General features: G+C 39.7%; 1 protein-coding gene across 2 annotated transcripts in view; it reads left to right on the top strand.

Annotated features, from left to right (window-relative positions):
• M1AP (meiosis 1 associated protein) overlaps nt 1-19,130 on the top strand; it is a 95,885-nt gene that overhangs the window by 46,351 nt on the left and 30,404 nt on the right. The window lies entirely within an intron of this gene.

Here is a 19,130-nt window from a genome sequence, read left to right as displayed (position 1 = left end):
GTGTCATTTTACCATAATTTTTGTTTAATCACTAATGTAAACAATTGGTTTATTACATTTTGCTATTATAAATAGTGCTGTGTGAACAGACTCATATGCAGGGCTGGCTTCATGGGCTAATGACCAGGGGAGTCACATAGGCTCCTAAGTACAGAAAGACCCCCATGCTTGGGATTTAATGTCCTGTGGCTTCTGTCTTAAAATTCTTAATAATTTTATCTTTGAATTTGTGCAGTTTGATGGAACAGTGGAGCATACACCAGGAGCTTTGAGCCTTGGCTCACACATGCCCTGCCTCCTGCTTCCTTCCCACCACTCCATAGTGGACACCTCACTCATTTGCCAACTTACCAGCCATCCAGAGACCACTGCTGGCCTCTGTTCCCCCTGCTGGGCAGAGGCCTGGACACCTGGGTCAAGGGCCAGCACACTTTCCTTTTGTGTTGAGTTGCCCAGGCCCTTGTGAGGGTCTGCACTTGCTTGGCAAGTATCTGGTGCCAGCTGAGGAAGTGTGACATTAATAGCAAACTTGTTTTTTTTTTAAATGGAGTCTCGCTCTGTCGCCCAGGCTGGAGTGCAGTGGCATGATCTCGGCTCAGTGCAAGCTCTGCCTCCTGGGTTTACACCATTCTCCTGCCTCAGCCTCCCGAGTAGCTGGGATTACAGGCACCTGCCACCAGGCCTGGCTAATTTTTTGTGTGTTTTTAGTAGGGTTTCACTGTGTTAGTAGGATTTCACTGTGTTAGACAGGATGGTCTCGATCTCCTGACCTCATGATCTGCCCACCTCGGCCTCCCAAAGTGCTGGGATTGCAGGCGTGAGCCACCACACCCGGCAGCAAACTTTTAAAAACCATGTCATGATGAAAAGGATGAATAAGTTCTAGATATCTGCTATACAACATTATACCTAGAATTAACAATACTGTACTACTGTACGTGTAAAAATGTGTTAAAAGGGTAGATTTCATGCATGGTGTTCTTACCACAATTGAAAAACAACACGCACACACACATACACACACACCATGATATCTTAAGATAAGAGATCATGGGAGAAAGGAAAAGGAAAAAGTTTTATATTTTAGTATTGTCGATGGCACTTTTTTCCTGCTTTTTGAACAAAGAGCTCTGCATTTTCATTTTGCTCTGAGCCCACAAATTATGTAGCCTTTCCTGTTTATGTGTATAACTGTGCATTTGTGAGGATGTTTTCTGTGGAATGAATTTCTAGAAATAAAGTTACTAGGAGGTAAAACAACATATGCATTTTTGACAGTTATTGCCAAAAAACTCTCCAAAAAAGATGATACTAATTCACACTTCCACCAACAGTAAATAAGACTTTCCTACTAGGAATTATCCTTGTTTGTTTGTTTTTTAATCTTTGCTAACCCCATGGGGAAAAAAAAGTCTAGTTTTGACTTTCTTTCACCATGTTGGCCAGGCTGGTCTCGAACCGACCTCAGGTGATCCACCCGCCTTGGCCTTCCAAAGTGCTGGGATTACAGGCGTGAGCCACCACACCTGGCCAGACTTTTATTTTTGAATTACCTCCTAGGATTTCTTTGGAGAGAAAGTGTGGAGTGGTCCTACGTAGTGGTCTTTCCCCTTGTTCCAGTCACTCTGTTTACCTTAATGACATTTTCCTTGATATTTACATACTGAAAAATATTCATGTTTATTACAAATTAAAACTACAAATAAGCACAAATAAGTAAATCTAAGTTACCCACAATCCGACAATTCCTAGAAGACGAAATATTCAAACTATGTCTTAGAGCAGGGGTCTCCAACACCCAGGCCATGAACTGGTACCATCTGTGGCCCGTTAAGAACTGGGTCACACAGCAGGAGGGGAGGGAAGGGTGGTGGCAAGTGAGCATTACTACCTGAGCTCCACCTCTTGTCAGATCAGCTGTGACATTAGATTCTTATAGGAGAGCAAATCCTATTGTGAACTGTGCACGTGAGGGATCTAGATTGTGTGCTCCTTATATGATAATCTGATTAATCCCTGATGATCAGAGGTGGAACAGTTTCATCCCAAAACCATTCCACCCACCCATCTGTGGAAAAATTGTCTTCCATGAAACCAGCCCATCATGTCAAAAAGTTTGGGGACCACTGTCTTGGAAGACAAGTAGGAATTAGCTAAGCAGAGAAAGAGGAAAAGGGCCACTCAAAAAGGAGACCCAGAGACTTGAAAAGCAAGATGTGCCCATGAGAAATGCCCATGGTTCCCTACACCAGAGCCTGTCAGGCAGAGGTGGGAGTGAGGGTTAAAGGTAGGCAAGGATTAGATGAAAATGACCATCTCTGCCATGCTAAAACATTTGGATTTCTTTCTAAGGCAGTGGAAATGTATGAAAATATTTTAGTCACGAAGTCAAGTAGAGATCTCTAAATTATGGAGTTCAAAGGTTTTTGGACCAGTTTTAATTTATCCAACACTCAAGTTACAGTTCACCCTCCTTCAGTCCTTTTGGGCTGTACTGGCCTTTTCCATGGTTGTGCACACATGGAAGTGGCCACTGTTCTGAGACCGTCGATCTCTTTCTGGTGCCATGCGGATGACTTCACTCTTCCTCCCCCTCCTATCTCATCTCCCTCTAATTACGTAGGAGGGAGGGTTGGTAACTAAGGGTGTGGTTCCCGTCAGATTCTGACACATGTAGATCCTTCCACCATCATGCAGCCACTGACATTGTTCTGGCAGGGGAGGGAAGGCAACCAGCCTTAGCCCTGTGATTCGTGAGCTCTCACTGTGTGCACTCCTGTCTCTTCACTGACTGTCCTTTCTATCTCCATCCCTGCACTCATAGCAGTCTTTTCCTCTGAATTCCCTCTTCTTCTCTCTGAATTCCTTCCTCTGTTCTCTTCCAGACAAACCCTACTCATTCCTTAAATCCAAATTCAAGTTCATTACTACTGTATTGATTTTCCTCTTTTTAGAACAACTACATCACTTCTTAGAACAACTACATCACTTGTGTTCTCTACCACGCAATTTACCACTTAGTTATATAGCATGTAGAATTGTTCACCATTGCTTTATTTGTGCAATAATTGTGTCTTCTCACCTAAATTGTAAACTACTTGATATCTTTTCCCTCTACATTAAACTGTAAGCACCTTGGCATTAGAAACTTGTCTTACTCATTTCTGTGTCCTGGTGTATATCCTACATTATCAGTACATATTTGTTGAGTGAATCAATGACTTTGATACCCATGGAGGCTACTCTTGGTCAGCCTGGCATCCTCTATATCCCCTTTCTCCGGTAACACCTCCACCTTCCTGGTCACAGAATGGGTCATGACCCAGGTTGAGGCAATCATAGTTCCCTAGGCCACCAGTCAGAGCCCTTTTCATTGGGTTCTGAAAATGAATCTGTGAGAGAGAAGCTCTTTTTCTCTCTCTTTGGCCAATGACAGATCAGGCATGGACTATGTTCTTTGCCTTCTGTGACTGTCACCAGAAAGAACTTGTTATGTCTCTAATGGCATAGAGCTTAGAGTACACTAAGGCTGCCTGATGCCTTTCTTTAGAATAGTTAGTGGCTAGCATTGTATAGAAGAGCTTTTAAATGCAGGAAAACAGCTTTCTACCTGTGTCAGTGCCGATGACTCTTCCAGTAACTTCCCATTTGCTTCTGAATAATGCATCCTCCCATAAATAGCTTGTAATTTCTCTTTGTGGGTTAAGTGTATATGACTCATTGCTCAAAATCTTCCTAGTTTGCCTGTGCTTTCCTCATAATTAATTATTTTATTCCCTTAGTGTTTTAATTCATCTTGGTGTTGTTATCAAGACATTAGCAACAGCAGCCTCTCTCATTCTCAGAAGGATGGGTGTTCCAAAATTAGGTTGCCCAAGTCTAAACTGCAGTTTCTATGACTTTCTAGGTGTGCAACTTTGGGCAAGGTATTTAGCCTCACTAAGCCTCAGTTATTCCTACCCCATGTAGTAGTTGTGGGAATTAAATGAGCTCATGCAAGTGCCCCATAAAAGTTAGCTATACTTATTATTAATATTTTTGAAATTTTTTGTATATGGATGGTTTGTTATATTTCTGAGATTTGTTTTTAATGGCCAGGTCTCAAGTGAACTCTCAGTTACCTGGAACTAAGACTGTGTCTTATATATCTTTCTATCACTAATGCTTATCACTCCACCTGGCACACAGTAGATTCTCAATAAATATTTCTTGACAAAACACATGAATGATTGAAAAAAAAAAACAACAAATGATTTGTGAGTGGTTGGGGTCAACCTCTGTGACATCTGCTAAAATAGTTAGGGATATGTCCCAAACAACCATAGCTTCCCTCAATAACTCGTGAATATCATGAATTGATTCAAACACTTCTTAACCTAGTTATAATTATTTTACTCCAATAGCCATGATCATCAACTAAATACAAATTATCTATACTCCACTTTTCGGAGAGAACTAAGTCAAAAGCAAATGTTGATATTGCAGATTCATTTATAAAATAACTATGAGAGTATGTCCTTTGATCAATCTAAATTCTGCCTACTTTAGTACAGTTCTGCACAGTGAGAACTAATTATCACAAAAATTACTTAGAGACCCTGCAAGATCCAGTATCATCAAAAAAGAATGAATTTAGAAATTAAGAAAGTAGACTCACATTTTAGAAAGTTCCTTAACAGGATCTAATATGGAAAGGTTAACTTTAAATTGCATCCACATTAGATAAGGTTTTCTATAAATTTTAACCATATAGCCTATTATATATTTTCTTCTAACTGTATAAATGGGACTTCCTTTAATTTGTTCCTGGTCTTTTTCATTTTATTCTTTATTTTAAAATTTTGCTGAAATACCCTGTCCAGTGCTGTTTGTAGTAGCTTTTGCCTGGCTATTTTAATATTTTTTATTATGCATTATACAAATGTAAACATTATAGAGGCATAATAGAAACAGTTCAAAATGACCAAAATTCCAGCCTCCAGAGATAACTACCATCAACACTGTAGGACACATTCTACTGAATTGCCCTCCTTACACATGCACGTATACTGATATACATGTAACATTATTATTGATATTACTTACTTTGACAAAAAATGAGACTATACCATACCAACTGCTCTGCTTTTTTTACATTTAGCTATTTATCTAGGATTTTTCCATATTGGCACATAGAGATCTAACACCTTCCTTTTCATAGCTATGAAGTATTCCAATGTATGAATTAATGATCATTTATTTAACTATCCTTTTGGGTTTTTACATTTTACTCTAGAACTATGTAACCTTGAACAAGTTAATTTAACTATTCCACAAATTTCTCATTTATAAAATAGAGCTTTATAAAATAGCTTATTTTATAAAGCTCATTTGTAAAATAATAGCTACCTTATGGGGTTTTTGTGATGATTAAATACAACTTACATGGAAAGAAAGCACTTACAACAGTGCCTGGCACAAACAAATAAATGTCATCTACTGTTATTAATAGTAGTAGAAGTCCTTCTTATATATGCCTTTTACTGAGAAAATTTCAAGCTCTAATAATTCATATTTTATTAAGAATATGACTATAATTTTTAATTTAAAATTACTCATTTCACCATCTCATTGCACTTTTATTTTTGCACATTGATGCTCAGTTGTTCACTCATGTTTATGTTACATAGTTATAATTCATGTATATAATTTTTTGTTTTCATGTAACATCATATTATAAAACTTTTTCCATAGTTCTCATAGCCTTTCTTTGCTGTTCATTCTCCATTTTGTTCCTCTTTTCTCTTTTCCTCTTGAAGGAGAACTAGGAACTGTTGGTTCAAGAAATAGAGATAAGAAGAGATATACCTCTCACAGGGAAAGCCAGATGCTTTCTTTGTCCTTAAATGTCCTCTTTACAATATAAGCCAACCCTACAACCCTAGAGCAGATCCCTAATGCTGGATCTTGATCATATATTTTAGGATAGAGGAGAACGTGCCAATTCTAGCAACCAAGGTTAACCCTATAGAAGAGCCATAAATCATGGGAATAATGCTGCTAACTTATTTTGTTTTTAAATAAATTCTGAGCCTTGAGGAAAAGATATGTGAACTAAAGCCACAGTCTCTTAATATTCTAACATTTGTTTTTAGATCATAATTACAGCAACATTTTATTGAATACTTACTGTTCAAATACTTTCTGTTCTAAATAGTTTCTACATATTATCTTATTTAATCCTTGTTTATCTAGATGAAAAAACTAAGGCATATTTTCTTGTCTATAATAACTTTCCCAGGGTTTTTCAGTTGAGACAGAAAAGGATTCACATCCAAGCAGTGTGGCTTCAATGCCCCCATGCTTAACTCTTCTCTATACTGCTTCAGTTGAAAAGAGCAATAGAGATCAACAGTTCAGAGCCAGGTGTGATGGCTCATACCTGTAATCCTAGCACTTTGAGAGGCTGAGGTGGGAGGATAGCTTGAGGTCAGAAGTTTGAGCCAGAGCAATATAACAAAACCCTCTCTCTACAAAAAATGTTTAGGCAGGCTGAGGAGGAAGGATCTCCTGAGCTCAGGAGTTTGAAGTTATAGTGAGCTATGATCGCATCAGTGCACTCCAGCCTGGGTGAGAGCAAGACTCCGTCTCTTAAAAAAAAAAAAAAAAAATCCTGTCAGAGTTTTTAGATGAACTTGACAAGCTGATTTGTGTATGTGTGTGTGTGTGTATTATATATTATATATAGAGAGAGCATATATATTCTAGAATATATATATTCTATATATTAGAAGTAAAGATACATATTAAGGCTAGGGGTTTGCCTTACCAGATGTTTAGATGGTTTATAAAGTTATTCTAATTAAGATAGTGTCGGGCCGGGCGCGGTGGCTCAAGCCTGTAATCCCAGCACTTTGGGAGGCCGAGACTGGCGGATTACGAGGTCAGGAGATCGAGACCATCCTGGCTAATATGGTGAAACCCCGTCTCCACTAAAAAATACAAAAAACTAGCCGGGCGAGGTGGCGGGCACCTGTAGTCCCTGCTACTCGGGAGGCTGAGGCAGGAGAATGGCGTAAACCCGGGAGGCGGAGCTTGCAGTGAGCTGAGATCCGGCCACTGCACTCCAGCCTGGGCGACAGAGCGAGACTCCGACTCAAAAAAAAAAAAAAAAAAAAAAAGTGTCATATTTACATAGGAATAGACAAATTGTCCAAACTGGAATAGATTAGAGAAGTCCGGAAACAGCCACATGAAAACTTGATATGTGGCTTGGCTGACGTGGCAGAGCAGTGTGAAAAGGATGGATTTAGCCATTAAGTCATATTGAAACTATCAATATTCCATATAGGAAAAAATATTCCTACTTCACACCATTTATAATCATGTTTTTAGATGGATTAAAGACTTCAATGTGAAAAGTAAAATGTAAAACTTTAAAAAAAAGGTATAGGAGAAAATTTTCATGACAGGGGTTGGGGAAGAGGAAGAAGCGTTTCCTAAATGAGACATAAAGTTTGCTAATCACAAAATAAAAGATTTTTGACGGAGTCTCTGTCACCCAAGCTGGACTGCAGTCGCATGATCTCAGCTCACTGCAACCTCCGCCTCCTGGGTTCAAGCAATTCTCCTGCCTCAGCCTCCCAAGTAACTGGGATTACAGGTGCGCATCACCATGCCCAGCTAATTTTTGTATTTTTTTTTTTTTTTTTTTTTTGAGACGGAGTCTCGCTCTGCCGCCCGGGCTGGAGTGCAGTGGCCGGATCTCAGCTCACTGCAAGCTCTGCCTCCCAGGTTTACGCCATTCTCTTGCCTCAGCCTCCCAAGTAGTTGGGACTACAGGCGCACGCCACCTCGCCCGGCTATTTTTTTGTATGTTTTAGTAGAGACGGGGTTACACTGTGTTAGCCAGGATGGTCTCGATCGCCTGACCTCGTGATCCGCCCGTCTCGGCCTCCCAAAGTGCTGGGATTACAGGCTTGAGCCACTGCGCCCGGCCATTTTTTGTATTTTTAATAGAGACAGGATTTCACCATGTTGACCAGGTTGATCTCGAACTCCTGACCTCAGGTGATATGCCCGCCTCGGCCTACCAAAGGGCTAGGATTACAGGCATGAGCCACTGCGCCCGGCCCTTATAACAAAAGATTGATAAGTATAATTACATTAAAATGAAGAATTTCGGTTCATCAAAATATACATGAAAATGACTGGGTGTGGTGGCTCATGCCTATAATCCTAGCATTTTGGGAGGCCGAGGCAGGAGGATCACTTGAGCCCAAGAGTTCAAGATCAGCCTCAACAACATAGTGAGACCTCATCTCTACAAAAAATAAACAAAATTAGCCAGGTATGGTGGCATGCACTTGTAGTCCTAGCTACTCAGGAGTCTGAGGCAGGAGGATCGCTTGAGCCCAGGCGGTCAAGGCTGCAATAAATCAAGATCACACCACTGCACTCCAGCCTGGATGACAGAGCAAGACTCTGTCTCAAAAAAAAAAAAAAAAAAAAGTTAGTTGATATACAGAATAAATATTACAAGGAATGTTTGGTGGAATAGCATACATTTTTTAAAACAAATGGGCCACAGCTATACATAACAATGTGAATGAATCTTTTCAATATTGAGGAAAAAAACAGATACAGTGTATACTGTATGACACTTATTTATAAAGCTCAAAACTAAAATTATAAAGTGTTATTTAAAGTAACAAAAGTACTTTTATTTATTTATTTGTTTTTTGACATGGAGTCTCGCTCTATCGCCCAGGCTGGAGTGCGGTGGTGCAGTCTCAACTCACCACAACCTCCACCTCCCAGGCTCAAGCCATTCTCCTGCCTCAGCCTCCCGAGTAGCTGGGATTACAGGCACACACCACCACGCCTGGCTAATTTTTGTATTTTGAGTAGAGACAGGGTTGCACCATGTTGGCCAGGCTGGTCTTGAACTCCTGACCTCAAGTGATCTGTCCACCTTGGCCTCCCAAAGTGCTGGGATTACAGGTGTGAGCCACCGCATCCAGCCACAAAACTACTTTTAAAAAGAAAGATATGATAAAAATAAAAGTCAGTGTGGCAAGATTTCTTCTGGAGAAGATTAGGGAAAAGCATGTAGATATCTCAGGAGTATTGATGATGTTCTACATCTGAAGTTAAATGAAGGATTCATGAGTGCTCGCTTTTGTTGTTGTGCTTCATAGCTTACATTTTTATTGCATGTATTTGCATACAATAAAAATTTTGCAATAGCTTTATGAAGAATGACTAAGTAATAAATATGCCAAAACTAAAATAGCCACTGAGATTGATAACTTTGGTATCCAGAGGGCATCTGTGCAGGTTGACAGCAGTCTGCACTCACTGGGTATGTAAGTCATTCAGCCAGTTACAAATCAACCTAATGATGCTGTCAGCTAGTCTACATCTCTCAGTCATACACAAGGATATCAAGTTTCCTTTCTAAGTGCTCGCAAACCATCTGTTTAGTATTTCCTCTTAGACTTTGCCAGGGATCAATGTCAAGCTCTTTTGGGAAGGTATTTTCTCCATATGTGTTCTCAGGAAACACCAAATGTTAACAACCCAAACATAGAAGATAAAGATTCATTGCTTCCTAAAGAATGCCAGAAAAAAAAGGGCTGGAGGCGGGTAGGGAGCCTCTTCTATGCTTCAGTGCGATTGTCAGAACAGATATTGATTTTCTCCCTTTCGGTGTCTTAGAAAATAGACCGGAAAACACAACTGTTCATTGTGTCTGCCTTTGATAACTGCATTAAAGTCATTTCCCTCTGGCGTTAAGACTAAATTAGAACCACTGTTGTGTTTATTACCTAAATATTTTTAATACAGAAAGATATTTGTTTATTTCATTAACAGAAGTCATGGTCTCAGAAAAATAGCAAATTGTTCTCTTTAAAACTGGAGTTAAATAATTTTTTGAGTTCAGTAGAAAATATAAAATTATTTAAAAATTGGAATTTTAAAAATGTTTCCTTTCCTTCCTTTATTGGGGATTAATTTACATACCGTAAGTTGCATCCATTCAAAGTATACAATTCAGTGAATTTTGACCAATGTATATGCCCACAAATCATCATCACAATCAAGATACAGAACATTTCCCTCATCCTCAAAAAAGATTTTTCTTGCCGCTTTACATTCCATCCATCCCTCCAGCCCCAGGTAAGACCACTTACCTGCTTTTTGTCTGTAGATTAGTCTGTATTTTGTGTAAGTGGAATCCTGAAGTACACACACCTCTTGTATTTATATTTTTTAATTCAGATTTTGAGATTCGTCCATGTTGTTTATATCAGTAGTGAGTTTTCTTTTTATTGCTGCGTAGTGGTATATTGCATGAATGTGTCATATTTTGTTTAAACATTTACATATTAATGGATATTTCTATTGTTTCCATTTTTTGACTGTTGTGAAGAAAGCTGCTATGAATGTTTGTACACAAATCTTTGTGTGGATATATGTTTTCATTTATCTTGGGTCTTACTGTTTTGTTGTTGTTGTTGTTTTGAGACAGAGTCTCACTCTGTTGCCCAGGCTGGAGTGCAGTGGTGTGATCTCGGCTCACTGCAAGCTCTGCCTCCCAGGTTCATACCATTCTCCTGCCTCAGCCTCCTGAGTAGCTGGGACTACAGGTGCCCGCCACCACACCCAGCTAATTTTTTGTATTTTTAGTAGAGACAGGGTTTCACCGTGTTAGCCAGGATGGTCTCGATCTCTTGACCTCGTGATCCGCCTGCCTTGGCCTCCCAAAGTGCTGGGATTACAGGCGTGAGCCACCAGGCCCTGCCGTCTTACTGTTTTTATGGTTTATCTTTTCCCATCCATTTACTTTCAATTCATTTATGTCTTTGTACTTAAAGTCTCTCTCTTATAGACAGCATATAGCTGGGTATTGCTTTATGTCTATTCTGATCATCTCTGGCTTTTATTTAGAATGTAGAGTCCCTTAACATTTACCATACATATTCTTATAGTTGGACTCAGGTCTACCATTTCATTTTCTGTTTTTCCTGTTTTTCATTTTTCTTCCCTGCTTTCCTGCTTTCTTTTAGATTATTTAAATATTTTTCAATTTCATGTTAATTTATCTATTGTCATTTAGCCATTCATCTTTGCATTTTTTGTGGTTTCTCTATGAATTACATTATATATACCTAACTTTTTATAGTCTACTTAGAGTCAATATAATACCATTTAATATAAAATATAGAAACCTCAGGATTACAATATTCACGTAAAATATAAAGACCTTGTGGGAATTAAAATGTATTTTAAAAACTATTTTATAGCCTATTCAGAATTAATATATATAGTACCATTTCATGTAAAATATAGAAAACTTGCTGTTAAGTCCATTTACTGCTCCCATTCACATACACTATCTTTCATGTTAAAATTGTTATGTGTATTACATCTATATAAACTCCACAAGAAAGTGTTGAAATCTTTGCTTTAGCCTATAATCCCAGCACCTTGAGAGGCCAAGACAGGCAGATCCCTTGAGCTCAGGAGTTCAAGACCAGCCTGGGCAACATGGTGAAACCCCATCACTACAAAAAATACAAAAATTAACCTGGCATGGTAGTGTGCACCTGTAATCACAGCTACTCGGGAGGCTGAGATGGGAGGATCACTTGAGCCTGGAAGGTCAAGGCTGCAGTGAGCCATAATCACGCCACTGCACTCCAGCCTGAGTGACAGAGTAAGACCCTGTCTCCAAAAAAAAAAAAAAAAAAAGTTTTTGCCTTTAAGCAAACATGTTTTAAAGAACTTAAAGAACATATTTTAAAGAACTTAAGAGGGCCAGGCATGGTGGCTCATACCTGTAATCCCAGCACTTTGGGAGGCCAAGCAGGGAGGATTGCTTGAGGTCAGGAGTTGAAGACCAGCCTGGGCAACATAGTGAGACTTCATCTACAAAAAATCAAAAAATTAGCCGGGTGTGGTGGTGCACACCTGTAGTCCCAGCTACTTGGAAAGCTGAGGTGGGAGGATTGCTTGATGTTGTTCCACTGTCTTCTGGCCTTTCATGGTTTCTGATCAAAAGTTACAGTCCCTAATTCATTTTTCTCTGTATGTAAAGGATAATTTTTTCTAGCACTTTCAAGAAATTTCTCTTATGTTTATTATTCAGCAGCTTGACAATGATGTGTTTAGGTGTGAATTTCTTCTAATTCATCCTATTTGGGGTTTCCTGAGCCTCGTGAATCTGAAAATTGATTATCTTTTTTATTTTGAGATAGGATCTCACTGTGTCACTCAGGCTGGAGTGCAGTAGTGTGATCACAGTTCACTGCAGCCTCTACCTCCTGGGCTCAGGTGATCCTCCCACTTCAGCCCCCCAAGTAGCTGGGACCACAGACTCGTGCTACCACACCCAGCTAATTTTTGTAATTTTTTTTGTAGAGATGAGGTTTCACCATGTTGCCCAGGCTGATCTCAAACTCCCGGGCTCAGGCAATCCTCCCGCCTTGGCCTCTGAAAATGCCAGGATTACAGGCATGAGTCACTGTGCCCAGCCTGTAAATTTACGTCTTTAACCCAACTTAGGAAATTTTCTGCCTTTTTTTGTTGTTGTTGTTGTTTTTGTATTTTGTCTGCCTCATTCCTTCTCTCTCTCTTTCTAGGACTTCAATTACCCAATCTTTTTAAATTGTTCTGCACAGCCCAAGACTGTGACTTTTTGCTTGGTTGGTTAGTATTGTCCTATCTTTTCATTTATTATAAACATATTTTCCATTCTTCATTGAGCAAATTCTAATTATGCTATTTTAAAATACTTGCCTGATAAATCCAACATCTCTGTCATCTTGGGGTTTGCATCTGTTGACTTATATTTTCCTTTGAGACTGAGTCACAGTTTTCTGTCTCAGTATGCCAAAACATTTGGGTTGTATTTTGTGAACATTGCGTTATAAAGACTCTGGATTCTATTATATTGCTCTGAAAAGTGTTTATTTTTCAGACAATTAACTCAGTTAAACTCAAACTACAACCTGTTGTGCCTGCAGTGAGCAGGGACTCAGATCTTAGTCTCAATCTTTAAGCCTAAACTATAAGCTGCTTTCAGTTCACCCCATATGTGTATAGTGCAAGGTCCAATCAGCTATTTACCTAGGCCAAGTTTAAACACATAATTTAGGGCACTCCGGCTCTGGCTCTCTCATTTCATGGATTTCTTCCTCACTCTCTGGAGGTCCTGGTTGCCCCAGACTCCTTACCCTGGCAATGCTAGTGAAAGACAAAGGCCTTCCTTTCCAATTTTTAGCTGCCTCCACACTGTTGTGACTACAGCCACTCTTAGAAAGTGCAAAAAATGGGGAATTCATTCCTTGCTGGTTTACTTGGTTACTTCAAGTTTCAGCTCCTCTCCAAAGTCTGTCTACTTTTGGTCACTCTGCAGAGCCTTCAGGTAGTTGATTTTTAAATATTGTTCAGGCCAGGCGCAGGGGCTCACACCTGTAATCCCAGCTCTTTGGGAGGCTGAGGCAGGCAGATCACTTGAGGCCAGGAGTTCAGGACCAGCTTGGCAAACATTGTGAAACCCTGTCTCTACTAAAAATACAAAGCTTAGCCAGATGCAGTGGTGCACACCTGTAGTCCCAGCTATTCAGGAGGCTGAAGCATGAGAATCATTTGAGTCTGGAAGGTGGAAGTTGCAGTGAGTCAAGATTGCACCACTGTACTCCAGCCGGAGTGACAGAATGAGTCTCTGTCTCAAAAAAAAAAATAAATAAATAAATAAAATAAATATTGTTCAGAGTTTATTGCTGTTTTTTACAAGAAAATCAGTTGGTTGGGTACTGGAACCTAACCAGACTGGAATTCCCTTATTTACTCTTCTTCATTTTGGTTCTTTCTTTTTACCTCATTTTCTGCCTTCTCTTCAGCTCAATAAGCTCAAGTTCTCTATCATATCTCTCACTCTCTGTCTTTAGGAGATTTTTGCTTAAAAGAAGTTCTGATTAAATCTCACCTCTTCTGTCCTCATTCCCCATCCCCTAACATGCTTGACACCACTGCTTTACTTGGCAAATGACTTATGTTGCCATTACCCAATCTGGGGACAATCTGGCCACTTCTCTGTCTGAAATCAGCCCCATCATATACCCAGCACTAGAGCATTAGTTAGTACAGTGCAAGAATTGATTGGGACACAACTATATACATATTCAAGGTCCAGAAAGAGACACAAATATAGATATTAATTTAGCATAGGATAAAGGAGACATCTCAAATCACTAAGGCAGAGATGAACTTGCTCAAAAAGTAATGCAGGGACAACTGGTTAGCCATCTGGAAAAGATTCCAAATGGACCAGGAATCCAAATGTAAATAATAATATTAAAAGTATTAAAAGTAAACATTGGCGAATTTCTTTATAATCTCAGCATAGATAAAGGTCATTTAACTGTGATTCAGAATCCAGGTACAATAAAGAAAAGATTTATTTATTTAACTATATGAAAATAAAAATCTTTGGCATGGCAGAAAGTACCATAAACAATGTCAAAAGACAACTGAAAAACCAGGAGAAAGTATTTGCAATTTATGCCATGGGAAAAAAAAAAAAAAAGGCTAACATCGCTAATATATAAAGAACACTTTAAAACTGAGGAGTAAAAGACCAAAAACACTAGAGAAAAATGGACAAAAGTCATAAACACATAATTCAAAAACAGATTTTTAAATGGTCCTTAAACATGAAAATATGTTCAACCTCACCCATAAATAGAGAAATGATAATTAATACTATACCAAAATATTATTTCCTACCCATTATTAGATTGGCAAAAGTTTAAAAGTATAACACCAATAGAAGTGGCATGTGTTTATTTTTAAACACAAAATTACATATGTGTTTTACTTCTATCCCTAGAAGTCACCAGGCCCACTGCTAGGAATGTAATACCCTGAAGATACACCCGCCGATCTACAAAAATGCATATATATACACAGAGTCTCTTGCACAGCTGTTATACAGTCTATCTACAATTTTTTTAAGAATATGTCTTAGGGCTGCGTACGGTGACTCATGCCTGTGATCCCAGCACTTTGGGAGGCCGAGGTGGGCGGATCACTTAGGTCAGGAGTTCAAGACAAGCCTGGCCAACATGGTGAAACCCCGTCTCTACTAAAAAAAATAAAAATAAAAAACACACACATACACAAAAATTAGGCAGGCATGGTGGCAGGCACCTGTAATCCCGGCTACTCAGGAGGCTGAGAAGGGAAAATCACTTGAACCTGTGAGATGTAGGTTGCAGTGAGCCGAGGTTGCACCACTGCACTCCAGCCTAGAGACTCCGTCTCAAAAAAATAAAAGAGTATGTCTTACGACTTTCTTTGATTTGAGTGTCTTGTTTAGCTTTTCCTTACTCTATTTAGCTCCCCCAAGTAAGTCCTTTCTTTCATGGCTCCACTTACTTTTATTTTCACCTCAAGGCAGCTCTTTCTTTCAGTTCCCTTAGGTATTAAGGAGTCACAACTGCTTGGTGTGATTCTTGGGTCATGTCAAAAGATGTAATGCCTTCCTAGCTCTGCTTTCTTCTTGATTCAAACTTCTAAATAACCCCTTCCCTTGCTCCCTCCCCCACCACAGTGCCTATGACAACATTTCTTCCCAGCTTTTCAATTTTGCATTGCAATTTACATTAAATGCTTTTTGGTTTATAGAATATATGTATTAGTCTCTGTAGAAGAAGAAGACTTTTAAAATACCTTCTAAGTCTAGTGTTTCTCCTGTCAAAAAATTACTTTAGACTTTGGAATATTTCAATCAATAGTGATCAATCTCTTTTGCATATAAGCTGCATTTTTCCAATAAAATGAAAAGAGAGCCATTGAGACCCATAGATAAAATATATTTTCCTGCAACTTAGATATTTATTGAAGAGAAAATTTTCAGCAAAAGAAATGGCACTGGCTTTTAGTGAATAAAATGTTCATATCTACTACATAGACAGCTGGGAGGCAGCTTTATACTCCATCATCCCTTATAGTTGCATGGTGCTTTAAAGTCCACAAATTGCTTTCAGGAGTCAAGTGTCATTATTTCATATTCAAGTAAACCCTTAGCCTAGGTATTACTATCATTCCCATTTTACAGATGGAGAAATTGAGCTTAAAGAGATGAAGTGACTGGCCTAACGTCACAGAGAAAGTAAGCACCACGCTGGCTAGTTTCTTCTGTTCAAGATAACGTTTACTGAGCCCCTGTTATATGCTGAACACTGTGCTAGTGCAGTGGGTACAGAGGTAGATAAGGTGCTACAACTGGTGCCAGAGGCAGGTATATCCTGCCTTAACCAGGGCCCCTCTCTCCTGTACCTGCAATATGTTCTCTCTGGGCTGTCCAGGGCAGAGCAAGTTGCTCAATTCAAAGTGGGATTGGCAATCCGGGAACACTTACGTGGCTCCAGAGGTGAGGGGTGCAGTACAGCTTCTCTCACAGGGCAGTCCCCACTTCTGCCCTCTTAGAAACACACAAGCTTAAGAAAAAGAGATTCTAAAAAGGCTACACTCCCAGCCAAAACACTCCCTAAACTTTTTCTTACCCAATTCATCTGTTTACTAAAGGCTGAAATACTACATTTGAAACTATAGTATTTGAGACCTATCTTAGAGCTAAGGGAGTCTGCTATGGTCTGAATGTTGTATCCCGCCCCCCCCCTAAAATTAATCTTTGAAACCTTTAATCACCAGTAAGATAGTATTAGGAGATGGGGCCTTTGAATGCTGGCTTAGGTCATGAGGGAGGGCAGAATCCTCCTGAATGGGATTAGTGCTTTTATAAAATGTTCCCTTAGGAGCTTGTTTGCCACCTCCACCATATGAGGACACAGTGAGAAGGGGCCGTTTATCAACCAAAAACAGGTCCTCCCCAGACATTGAATCTGCCAGCACCTTGATCTTGGACTTCCCAGCCTCCAAAACAGTGAGAAATAGTGGCTTTGGTTAAAAAAAAATAATAATAATAAAAAAATAAAAACTGGTTTATGGTATTTTGTGATAGCAGCCCAAACAGAACCCACTATTCCCTAGTCAGAAATGATGTAAATCAGGTTTGTCCAACCTGCTTCCCGCAGGCCGTATGCAGCCCAGGATGGGTTTGAATGCAACCCAACACAAATTCGTAAACTTTCTTAAAACATTATAAGGTTTGTTTTTTAGCTCCTCAGCTATCATCAGTGTTAGTGCATTTTATGTGTGGCCCAAGACAAATCTTCTTCTTCCAGTGTGGCCCAGGGAAGCCAAAAGATTGGACATCCCTAATATAAATCATCCATTGTGAACCATTTGTTCTTTAGTTAACAGTCAATTATTTTTTTCAGCCTGCCTTAGACTATATTAGCTTGATGAGGGCAGGTGAATGGACAACTGCTAACAATAGAATTCCCTGGGTAGCTGACCAGAGCTGAGAAAGAGGCATGTCCACTACAAGCTGAAGGATCTCTGCTTGAGCTCTGCTCATAGAACTCCCAGATTCCTCTTCCCTCCTTCCCCACTGCCTGCCAGCACCACACAACAGGAAAGCATAAGCGGTAAGGCTGGGCTGGGACATGTGGCACCTCACACAAGCTGATAGCTTGGGCACACCTTCAAACAAATATTTTTAAAATGCTAATTCAGCAATTGTTTAGAAGCTAAGAGCTGCAAAGAAAAAGAGAAAGAAAAAGGAACTTGCTTTACTTTGCCCCATTCTTGCACACTTCCTGAGCAATACCAAATAATGAAACCCACCCTTCTTCAAAGCAAGTGTAGTGAGCCCTGTTGATACATTAGTGTGCCACTTTGGGGGTCCTGTCCTTCACCCCAGCAGCTTATTAGCTCATCCTCACTTCCTTCTTTATTCTGCTTTAGTCTTCTGGCTAATCCCCCAAAAGAAAAAACTCATTTCCATCTCAAGACCTTTGAACTGGCTCATCTCTCTGTAAGAAACAATCTTCGCACAAATGTTTTTATGACTCACTTCACTTCATTCAAGTTTCTGCCCAACTATCACCTTCTTAGAGAATACTTCCCTGGCCAGCCAAGCTAAAAATTCACATGCATGCACGCGTGCACGCACACACACACACACATATACACACACACACCCCTTTATTTTTATTCATAGTATCTATCATTGTCTGAAATTGTATTCTATTTTATTTGCTTATTATCTGTTCTCTCACTAGAATATAAGCCACGAAAGTAGGCAATTTGTCTCTTTTCTTGATGACACCAATAAGCGCCTGGCTCGTAAAAGACAGTAAACTAATAAGTGCTTCAATGACAAACTAAATAAATGAATGACTAGGCGAATGAATGAATGACAACAGTTCTCTCTCTGCAAAGAATTCTGGGATATAAATTTTCTCTATCTCATTACAGTTATGGTGATGTTTTGATCCTCTTACAGACTGGGGCTCCAGGAAGGTAGTCACTACTAGGTCCATTCCTGCACTCACCTCTCTGCACTGAGTTCGCATGTTGATAACCACTACCACCACCCCTGCCACCTCTTTTCAAGGGGCTTCTCCTTTTTCCTAGGGTCCAAGCATCACTTCCACAAATGGGGCAAATGAGCTTAGAAAGACAAGCTCGACTGCCTCACCGTTGTGAGCTGCTAGATTATTCTCATGTTGTGTTGATTTAAAGACAATGGTTGGATGATGCTGCACTGTTGTTCCTGACTAAGCTTTATCTGCTGTGATTACTTACCCTGGTTGTTAACATCCTATAACTATCCTGTATTCAGAGAGTAGACAGCTAATTGTAAACCAACCCAGGCAGGCTAAGATACTGTGACTCTATAGTCTCTGTAGTGGTTCTTAACCTTTTGGGGGTCATAGAGCTCTTTTGAGAATCTGATAAAAGCTAGGGGCTTTCCCCCTTCCCCCACCGCACCAAAATACATCTATGCATGTACAGATGAATTGTGTATAATTTCAAGGAGTTCTCAGAATGTCTGAAGCCCATCCGTGACATCCAAGTACAGGCCTCATAAATGTCATTCAGAAAGGAACAGGTCAGGCCTAGAGGTTAGGGCCCTGTGGCACAGGGGAAGATGTGGAGGATTGGGCAAGAGCACCTTTTCTGGGCCTCTACTTTCGACATTTTATGTGAAGAGAGAAATACAGACATTG

The sequence above is a fragment of the Theropithecus gelada genome, chromosome 13, assembly GCF_003255815.1.
Source record: "Theropithecus gelada isolate Dixy chromosome 13, Tgel_1.0, whole genome shotgun sequence".
NCBI classification, from domain to species: Eukaryota; Metazoa; Chordata; class Mammalia; order Primates; family Cercopithecidae; genus Theropithecus; species Theropithecus gelada.
The sequence above is the reverse complement of the archived record's forward strand: the minus strand, read 5'-3'. Positions and strand labels throughout refer to the sequence as shown.